General features: G+C 43.1%; 1 long non-coding RNA gene across 1 annotated transcript in view; it reads left to right on the forward strand.

Annotated features, from left to right (window-relative positions):
* LOC143925402 (uncharacterized) overlaps positions 1-10,258 on the forward strand; it is a 118,674-nt gene extending 108,416 nt beyond the window's left edge. The window contains exon 3 of the long non-coding RNA XR_013261967.1: positions 10,176-10,258. This is a non-coding gene — a long non-coding RNA (uncharacterized LOC143925402). The remainder of the gene's footprint in view (positions 1-10,175) is intronic.
* The last annotated feature ends 730 nt before the right edge of the window (positions 10,259-10,988 follow it).

Genomic DNA, 10,988 nt, shown 5'->3' on the forward strand with positions numbered 1-10,988 from the left:
ACACTGAATGGTTGGTAAGGTGGATGAGTCTTTCAGGGGCATTCATTATGGACTGAAGGGTAGTCTATGTAAAGGTAATCCAATGAGGAGGGAGTTGCAGTAGTATAGCTGGTCTACATATTTCCTTCTCTGAAATTCTACTCAGCAGGATTGAGATAGAGGACATATAGTTGCACCTCATAGCACCAAACTGGCCCAGGTGGATGTAGTGCTCTGACTTGATCAGGAATCTGGCTGTTCCAGATTCACCAGATTTCCTGTTTCAAGAATTGGCCTATTGCTCTGCTTAATGGTTGCTGGCTTTAAGCCCAAGTCTTGAGAGATTGGGGTCCATGAGTTGGTGCTTCCCGCACTTCATAAAGCTAGGAAATCTACCTCTTGTATGGTCTGTCATCATACACAAAGGGCTTACTTCACTTGGTGTGAAAAAGTTTTGCAATCAAGCTTTGATCAACATTTGGCCCTGACCCTGAGTGCTATCAAGGGCCAAATCTTGGCTCTTGCAAACTGTTTTCAAAGACCTAAAGAGTCCCATCATTTCATCAGAACCACTGTATAGGGTGCATTTCACTATAGTTACTCCTGTGCAGCCTCATGTTACTCTGTGCAATGTCAGTTTGATTCTTTCAGCTCTTCAAAGACCACCTTTTGAAACACTTAGGAATATCTCCCCTTTCTCTTAACCTTTCTCTATAAGGTTGTGTTCTTAACTGCCATCTCCTCTGTGAATTGTGGGTCTTTGCTGGTGGCCCTTTTTGGTCTTACACGAGTGCGATGAACTGGAAATTATACTGTTGAAATTATTAGGAAAATAGACACCATGCAATTTTTTTTTTTTATTATTATTAAAGCGGAGCTCCACTGCCTAAATAATTTTTTTTTTTTAATGCAATGACATTGATTAAATTTATCATAATTAGTACTCACTTGTCCCATTTTATACGTTTTTACCATATTGATTTAGCTATATAAATGAAGTTATATAGCATCTGTTCAGTGGTTTTTATCTTGCCTGTGGGCATGTGAAGCCCACAGGCATCCTCTTCCGGAAATACAGTGTCACTTTAGTCCCAGCATGCACTGCGCGCTGTTTTTTGCGATCTCGCGCATGCACAGTGACTTCAATTCGGAGCACAGACAACAGCTCAGGCCGCCGCACTGACTCCTGGGAACTATGACACAAGCTCCCAGGAGACAGGGCGGACAGGGGATATTGCGAAATAGCCGCAATATCCCCGCCTATATCACATACACAGGAAGTCCAACATGTATGCAGAAAAAAAAAGGTACTGTAAAAAAAATATTAAAAAAATACTGTTTTGGATAGCTGAAAGTTAGTATATACATTTTAGATTATATGTTTAAATGGGGTGGAGCTCCGCTTTAAGTTTAAGTTCTGCAAAAGATGTTCTTTAAGCAACCTGTAGGTGGCACATAACACTGTAATGAGGGGGGAAGTAACGTTCTGGCCAACAGTGGTAATAAAGTGGAAAAAGAACCAGAACATGGCAGAATAAAACTGCTCTCATTTCTCTGTAATTGAAACACAAGACACATGCTCCTAGGCACAGTATTGTACATATTGTTAATGTTATAAATGTTATTGAAATGTTATATTCATATGTAACAGTGGAAAAGAGTAGAGAAAGATGCACAGCATGGCAGAATAAAACTACTCTCACTTTCTCATCATTCTACAGTTATTGTCTCTCATTCGCTCACGTTTGAGACTAGTAACACAAGGATAAGGAAGTATTAGGGCTTCAAGTCTTCTTAATTTCTAAGGTGGTTTCAGCCTTTCACCTTAACCAGGACATTGTTCTGTAATTTCTTCTATATCCAGTTCATCTGAAGGAGATTTCCCTTCTCTGCCTGGATGTAGTTTGTGATGTCGGAGTTTAGCTGCTTCTGTTGAAAACATTGATTCCCTTTGTCATTCCTGATGGTCCATGTAAGGGGGAATCAGCTTGTCATTGTACAGTTTCTTGGTGGCTAAGATAACTGATTGTCCAAGCCTATGGGCTCAAGGATACATTTCTACCTTTTCCTGTCAAGGCACACTTTAATAAATTGGTGAGTGCCTCTTGGGCTTTTAGGCATCAAACAAATGTTTCCAAAAAGTCTGCCACCTTATATTCCGTTTACACGTTTTCTAAGTTTTTGCCAGGTGAATGTTCAAGGCCCCTCTCGCGCCAACTCTGATGTATGATCCTTCAGGCAGATTTTGAGTTGCAGGCTGCCCCAGTTTTATTTTGTTTGTTCGTGGGCCTGTTGGTGTTTTGTTTGCTTTGCTGCCCTAAGTTGAACTCATTTTGGATGTCCCACTTGTCAGATTACCTGAATCCTGTGTCCCATAATGAATAATAAAGAAAACAGTTTTTTTCTACTTGGGGTGTAACCCTTACTCACTCTATCAAAAATGAAAACCAAAGGTTTTGGCTTAAGATACAACTTTTTTTTTTATTGTATTGTTGCTATTGTGACATTTCAGAAGTTCATACTTGCAGATCTGGAAATTTACTGAAATCTGTCTCAGAAAAATATGAACGAGGGATGCTTATTGGTTGACATAGGTTGCAAAGACAGTCCTATTTTCATGATGACTGTACATGTTATTAAGAAATGTTTTTCTGAATGCAGCTCATGGTGTTGAATGAATCAACATTGTGGTGATTCCTCTGAACTGTCCATTTTGATCACTCTGCTTTCCCATAGTTGCAATAAAAGAGCATATGCTTGAGAAATATTAGCTCTCCACAAGACAGAAGACTTGCCGGCAGGTTAGTGACAAGGAAAGAAAGAAACTCCCTTGTGGCATACAAGAAAGAAGAGTTCTTTTTGTTTTGCTCCAATTTATCCTAAATTAAGTTCATTTTAAAGATCTGTAGTCTTTTTGAGTCATTGTATTTCTCTCCACCAGAGAAGGATTGATTTCTTATTAAACGAATGGCTTCAGCATGATTAATCACCTCTTCATGGAATTAATAATTCCACATTCCGGTGTCATTAGAGTCCTTAGAGTTATGTACCACTTTTAAAGTGAAACTTCACCTATATCCAAAAAAAGAAAAAGAAAAAAGGACAGATACTCTCCACAAGCTAATACATTTTATTATGGCTGGCATTACAAACATTACTGCAACCCACATAAAAGACAATATGCGCTGCATTGCTGAAAATGCTGCAGGTACATTTTTTTTTTTGTGTTGATGTGTGCTGTCAGTCTATTCCAATGTACAAGTGTTGATGGGTCCTAAAGGAAGGCTGTTAAAATAAAAAAATGGAGGCTGCTGTTGTTGACCTCTTTCCAAAAATGCTAGCTAGACTGTCATACTGACACTCTGGTCTTTGTACTGTGAGTCACTGGCCTGAAACAAATTTTGAGATAAGACCTTTTTTCTGAGTTGCCTTATCTTCATACTTGTTCTGAGTCAGTGACTCCAGGGTTATTATAAAAGCAAAGTAAATAGCATTTCAAGGGTCAGCAATGGCAGCCCTCATATTTTACTTATGATGGTTCTACCTTAAAATGAATCTGTGCATTGCCCATGCAGGGCAGAATAAAATAACAGTCTCACTTTAATGCTCCCTTCTGAAAATCTGATATTGTTGATGGGGCTTTACCTGACTCGGCTCTTTGATGGTTTGCTGGCATCATGAGGCCAACTGTTCCTCCTTGTGGCTTCACAGTCATCTGCCCACTGTGCATTCATATGCCATGCTGCAACCCATGCTTGGTTATGCAGTCTGCTGGGACCTGTGACATGTTCCAAGAGGCTGCGGGGAGGAAGGTGGGGGGGGGGCGAACTCCTGCTCAGATCACCACTTCAATCTGACCATAAGTTGGAGCGGGTACCTGTCGAAATCAAGCATCTGCTCCCCCACCCCCCAAAAAAACATCCAAAATATTGGAGAGGAAGGGGGGAGGAGAAGGAAAAAAAGTACAACTACCCCTTTTAGTTGGCTTTAAACAGACTCGGCTTAGCAGATACTAAATATAGATCAGCACTGTGATTTACTGCTTGGAATAGTTTCAAGAGGGTTGGTTAAACCACTTTTAGTGAATGCAGCAAAACCATGCATGGAGGTGGAGAGACAGCTTTACATAGATACATAGTAGGTGAGGTCGAAAAAAAACACAAGACCAACCTGTGGACTATGGCTTTGTATAAGCTACCACTGGAATTCCAGCAAGAGTTTACATAGACTCTTCTTTCCTCTCTCCCTGTGATTGAATGAAGCCAATGTAATGAGGAAGAAAGGTAAGCATATGCTGCCAGGGAAAGGGTGATTAAAGTAAACTTATTGCTTTGTCCCGTGTAGGAAAAAATAGGTTCACCTAAATGTCCATACCACAGGCTTTAGAGTCTCTTTTATGAATGTGTTCTGTTTCACAGGGGAAAAATTAGATTTAGTACTTAGTGCAAGCATCTTGGGTGCTGTCTAAGCCACACTGTGAGGTCGGACAGGGCAACCCCATTCCCTCACAGCTGTTCAACCACTTAGCTAGAAAGTAGACTGCTTTTACAGATTTTGGTGGCTAAAATGCTCCAGGTAAGCAGGCAAGTGTTTAAAGAAAAGTGCTGATTGTCAAAGAAGCCATTACATACTAGCTGCATGTTCGGATGTCCATAGCGGGTAAGCACCCTGTTTGATCTCACAGCTAGCCTTACGCTGATACACACATTGTAAAATTGTCCAGTTAAGCAGGAACTGCCCAGCTTTCGGTCAGTGTGTACAACTGTCTGTCGGAAAACCAGCATCCAGTCAGCACTTGCAGCCAATGGCTGCGAGTGCTGATCTGTGACTTTTGGTAGGGGGAGGGGCGGTAGAGTCTCCATACTGTCAGAATTCAATAGAATAGCAGGGGTTAGCATTGCTTGTGTTGGTATTTCAACCCGCTGGTTGACCGAAAAAAAAAAGAAAAATTGTTAGTGTGTATCCAACTTTAGGCAGTACCTAGAAAGATAAGACAAAATACTGCAGTACATGTACTTTGTCTCCTTGGGAAAAAGATGAATTAATAAAAATCAAAAATTAAACTTTTTCTTTAACCCTTTTACTGCTGTAACCCTAGTTACATCTGAGCAAAACTGCTTGCAGCACACAATAGACCTTGAGGCCGCTGCATTTATTAAGATTGTGCAACCATGAATCTACAGAAAAACTGTGCCAAGGACTACCTTTATTCATGAATGGAGGAGATCAGTGGCTGATGGGCCAACAAAACTGTAGCTATGCTTCAAACCAACCTATCTAAAGCCTGGACATTCTCCTATACCTTAACCGATCCCCTCCAGCCTGGCCACCAGATTCTGGAGTATTTCAGATTCCAGACCATCACTGGACATATTTAAAGCTTCATGTGGTCAGACTGTTATTGACGCCTTTGGGTTTCCAATTGTTGGTAATAGAGTGGAAGAAGAAAGATAATGTGTTTGATCGATCAGTATGAACAAATTTCATTTAAAGGATCAATAACAGTTTAATCTTGACAGAGTTGAGGAGCCACATCTATTTTTCGCTGTGATTGAATAAGTGTTTCCGATGAAAACTGCAGATGTAATGCGGCCTTAACCGCTTCTTCACTTCAGACAGAGCCGCGGTACTGTAACAAGCAATCTGTATGTAAACTAATATTCAGCAAGCCTGATTGCCGGAGGCAAGTGGAGGTGAATAAGACTAACAAACGGTTTGTTGGGAGAGAATAGGCCAGCAAGCTGGGATTTTTATTTTGTTCTACTCATGTTTCCTAAGACATGAGCTGTATGTGTGTCATTTATGAAAGTAGTTACTTTTGGCACACTGCCACAGCTTTTTCAGATCAGAAAGAGAAACTCTTTTTAGGTAGCTTTTTGGCAAACACTAGACCTTGGATACACCCTCTTGGCACATCATTCTACTGAAACTTCAAAAGAAACATTTTTATATGTAGAAGAAAAACAAACAAAAAAAAAGGGATACTATAAGGTATCGTCAAACAAAACTCGTACCAAGATAATATCTTTGCTGCAACCGTTGGCCTCCATAAAGTGGTAGTAAACTGCCAGCTTTAAAAAAAGAAACAAAAAAACCTGCAAGGCAAAGTTGTAATGTGCTAGTATGCATTGCATGCTAGCACATTGCGTGAAATTTACCTTAAAGCAAAGCCCTCCAGCGGTGTGCTGTCACCGCTGACAGTGCTTCCATCTTCACCCAGTCCTCCTTCTGGGTTGGCGTTAAAGCAAAGCCCTCCAGCGGTGTGCTGTCACCGCTGACAGTGCTTCCATCTTCACCCAGTCCTCCTTCTGGGTTGGCGGGCTCTGGTCCTTTGATTGGAAGACCTGTAATGACATCACGACACAGGACTGTTTAGGAGATAATTACTTGCGATGTGAACCGCCTGTGAATAACTGGCGCATACCTGTGCCGTTCCTTCAGAGCCCATGTGCCGATGATTCCCAGGCGGCTTCACGTCGCGACTAAATATCTCATAAGCAGTGCACGCTTAGGAGATATTTATTGTACCTAGAGGTACAATAATATTATAGGCTTACCTATTGGTAAAAATCAACCAAGGGAGTTTACTCCTACTTTAAAGAATTCTATTTGCTTGTCTTTAGCTATAATACATCCATAAAAAATCCACAACAAAATGATTGGATTAAGTTGGTGCTGACACTCTCAACTTAGAGGAGTGCAACCCTGATTTGTGAAAGGTATTATAAGACCTGAAAGATTGCATATATGTGTAGGCAGGTGCTTGGCTAAGAATGAAGAGTGAGAGAAACATTTGCTGTAGCTGCTCTGTGTAGCAGCTGCCTTGAGGTGCTAAACTGGTTAACAACCATATCAGCAAAAAGAGGGAGCTGCTGAGCAGGAAGGGTTCAATAGACTGATTCAGGCAGCACTGCACCGCGGGAACTGTAGTCCAGAGGAAAGCGACTCTAATGTAATCAGAAGCTTTTGAACTGCATTTCCCAGAGAGAAATTTCCAAGAGGAGGGGAAAGAGTGGCATTTTCTCAGGCTGTAGAGGACACAGCCTTCTCTTGCCATGACGGAGCCTGGAGAGTGCACATCACTGTCAAGTGTACACCACCATCCAGAGTGTGCCAACAGCCAGGATCAGAGAGTGGACTAGTCACTGTGTATGACTGGATGACTGGATGGTGAACTGCAATATTGCTGGGAGCTTCTAGAGAGACTGAGCTCTTCAGGAACTGACCAATTGACCATATAGCCATATAGTTGCTTTATTGCTGCCTGGAAGCCCAACTGGGACTATTCTCATGTGCACCAACAGTACCACTAGGCCCCAATGCTAGCTGGCTGAAACGTTAGGACTAAACACTGCCCCTTTATAGCTGCAACACAGAGCCCATTACCTCTCGCTTATGCCGAGAGATACCACGATATCCTAACCATTTCCTAGCAATTCTTACACCACCATTTATTCTAATCCATACCTATTAAGTTAATTTACCACTAAACATTCTTGTGTCTATTTCCTGGTTCTAATTCATAGCCAAGTTAAAGGTATCTACAATTGTGTTCCTATAAGTGCTTGCAGTGACTTTCACGCAATTAGGTGTGTTAGAAAGGGCTGAGGTCAGTGGCGGAACTACCGCCATAGCGACCCATGCAGGCGCTATGGGGCCCGCAGCTGAGTGGGGCCCGCAAGTGGCATACTAACTGGGAGTGCGGGGTGGTCCGCACTGGGTGGCACACGCTGCAGGGATGTCAGACGGCGTATGAAACAGTCACAACGGGCAGGCTTGGTAGCAGCAGTGGCAATGTGTGCAGGGAGATCCCAGCTCAGGTGGACTGAACCATCAGGCATAAATATAGGGATGTCGGCTGTACTTGACACAATGCTGTGCATTACGTTCTAACAGCCCAGCGAGTACAACTCCCCCCACCCCCTCCACAGAAATGGAAGAGGCTGCATCGGCTCTGCTCCCTCCCTCTTCTCTGTGTCCATCCAAGCTCCGTGCAGCCCGTGTGCTGTGTCTGAAAGGAATGTGGGGGCGGGAGCATTTACAAAAGTAGCCGACAGCTGCAGAAGCGTGTGTGAACATCCTGGGAACATCCAAGTGAGTTTGCAGCACTGTCACTGTGTCCAGACTCTGCCCTCTCTCTCCCAAATCTTTCTCTCCCCCTCTTTCCTCTGTTGTCCTTCAGCAGAATCTTTCATTAACTCTATCCAAAGCATTTTCTTTTAACCAGCCGATACTAATAGATGGCCACATCATGTTCCTTTAGCCATGTTTTTCACTAGTGCAATCACAGACATTGCATGTGATTCGCACCACATTGCTGTGCAAATCACATGCAATGTCTGTGCAATGCAAGTTTAGCCATACAAACTGTATGGCTGAAATCGCATTGCATTCTCTCCAAAATGGTGCAGGACCCTTTTTTGGTCTGCACTGGAATCGGATCGCATGGGTGTTCACACCTATGCGATCCCATGCCTGCACCATTTCACAGTTCGCACTGTGATATGCAAACTGATATGGGGATGTGAGTAACTTTACATTGACCCCCGTAGCAGCTTGCAAAGGGCAGTGTGAACCTCCAGAAAGCGACATGCAATGCAGGAGTCCGCACTAGAATCGCGCTGATTCCTGCATTGCATATATGTGAACCAGGACTCAAGTTGATTCACACTGATGCACTGTGGTTCAGTTGCAGTGATGGTGTATACAGATTTTTCCCGCATTTAACTCCATTTCCACTACAGTCCCACAGACTTCTATTAGATTACACATTTTGACAACATTTTCTGAAAGCGCACCAAATGTCCTCTATACTGCAACTTTGGTGTGCTTTCAGAAAACACAGTAACATTATACAAACTAATAGAAGTCTGTGGGAATGCAGCTAAAAATGGGGATAAAATGCAGAAAAAACTGCGTGTACCCCAGAACTGCGAAAAACTCCAGGACAGCAATGTGAACTCAAAGGCTGCAGGGTGCTGAGTAATATAAAGGGGTCCATAGATGCTGTGTAATGTAAAGGGGTCCAGAGGTGCAGGGTGCTGTGTAATGTAAAGGGGTCCAGAGGTGCAGGGAGCTGTGTAATGTAAAGGGGTCCAGAGGTACAGGGTGCTGTGTAATGTAAAGGGGTCCAGAGGTGCAGGGTGCTGTGTAATGTAAAGGGGTCCAGATGTTCAGGGAGTTGTGTAATGTAAAGGGGTCTAGAGGTGCAGGGGTTCTGTAATGTAAAGGGGTGCAGGGGGTTGTGTAATGTAACAGGTCCAGAAGTGCAGGGGGCTGTGTAATGTAAAGGGGTCCAGTGGTGCAGGGGGTTGGGTAATGTAAAGAGGCCCAGTGGTGTAGCAGGTTGTGTAATGTAAAGTGGTCCAGTGGTGCAGGGGGTTATTTGATGTAAAGGGGTCCAGAGGTGCAGGGGGGCTGTGTAATGTAAAGGGGTCCAGTTTTGGCGAGGGGGTACAAAGTAGTGACAAAGAGATATTGGGGGATGCAGAGGTATGCGGGGGCACAGGGGGTTGTTTTTACATTTTAAAGTGGGGGGGTGCCAGATATAGGATCTGCCCTGGGTGCCAAATGCTCTAGGTACCCCCCACCCCCCCGGGGCCCGGTGAGGATGAGGAATGTAAGTTTACTGTTAAGCCTCCCAGGCCCCGCGAGTCCTGCCATGTCCTGACACACGCAGCCGCATACAGCAGGAGCAGAGAGCAGAGTGGGCCAGGCAGAACGCTTGAGAGCGCCTGTGAAGGGACATCGTTTTCAGCACATGAGGAGGCTCTGGAGTCTGAACAGGAGGTAGGAAAGGAGGGGGAGACTATCATCTTTTTTTGTGGGGGGGGGAGGGCCCCATACAACATTTTGCTATGGGGCCCTGTGATTTCTAGTTACGCCCCTGGCTGAGGTTGTAGGCTTGGAGTTGAAAAGCAGAACAGAGAGCCCAAATTACCAAACAGCTCATTTAGGGGTAGTGCTACATATAACATGCAGTTCAAGCTCATATCTGGTATGCTGTTTTAACACAAACATTTATTGTAATAAAACAGCATTTGGTTACAAGCCCTTTGTGTGGATTTGTGCTGAATAAAATTTAAACGGTCCCCAAATGTGTTTGAGAAAATGGATCACTCAACAAGATACAATGATATGAAGGTTTGTGTGTGTGTGTTTTTTATTTATTTTTTTCATTTGGTTTTGTTTAATAGCCAGACCCAGAGCAATCAATCAAGTTCAGCAAGTGAAGATTGAATTCCTGATCTGTGCACCTATTTCAGGTAATTACCTTGGAAAGTGTTAAAGCTGTTGGACCATCATGGCAGCCAGACAGCTAGCATTTTCAGGATGTATGTAATGTTTCTTTCTCTGTCCCAAGCCAAATCCTCCCTCTCTGCCCCACACACCGGATGCTGGCGAGCACTCCAAACACACTGGAAGGAAAATTAAAAAAAACACCAATTGTCCAGGTTTATTTTCACAAACAAGCACAATAACAGCCCTCTGCTGCATTACATCCAGTGGGGCTTACGGTAGTTGTAGAGCTGGAGGAAAGCTGAAATTAGGTTTCTTTTATACATTACAAAAATCATGTGCAACTTAAAGCTCTCAAAGTGGAACAAAAATTATTGACTAATAAAAAACTGTGAGCAGGCAGCTCTTTATTGCAAAACAGACATTCTATGGGGGTTATTTACTAAAGGAAAATCCACTTTGCACTGCAAGTGCACTTGGAAATTAAATTTCTGTAGATCCAAGGGGGACATGCAAGGAAAATAAAATACAGCATTTTAGCTTACACATGATTGGATGATAAAATCAGCAGAGCTTCCCCTCATTTCATATCTACCCCATAGATTTAGAGTGATTGCACTTCCAATTGCACTTTCAAGTGCACTTGCAGTGCAAAGTGGATTTGCCTTTCGTAAATAACCTCTCTTCTGCAATAACAAACACTTACCTGCCTGTTGCGGTCCTCTGTTGAATGTACACTGAGTAGAGCATGCCAGAATGACAGACTCCTG

The sequence above is a fragment of the Lithobates pipiens genome, unplaced genomic scaffold (assembly GCF_037356315.1).
Source record: "Lithobates pipiens isolate NorthernLeopardFrog02 unplaced genomic scaffold, aLitPip1_a1.2 Scaffold_22, whole genome shotgun sequence".
Classification (NCBI taxonomy): Eukaryota; Metazoa; Chordata; class Amphibia; order Anura; family Ranidae; genus Lithobates; species Lithobates pipiens.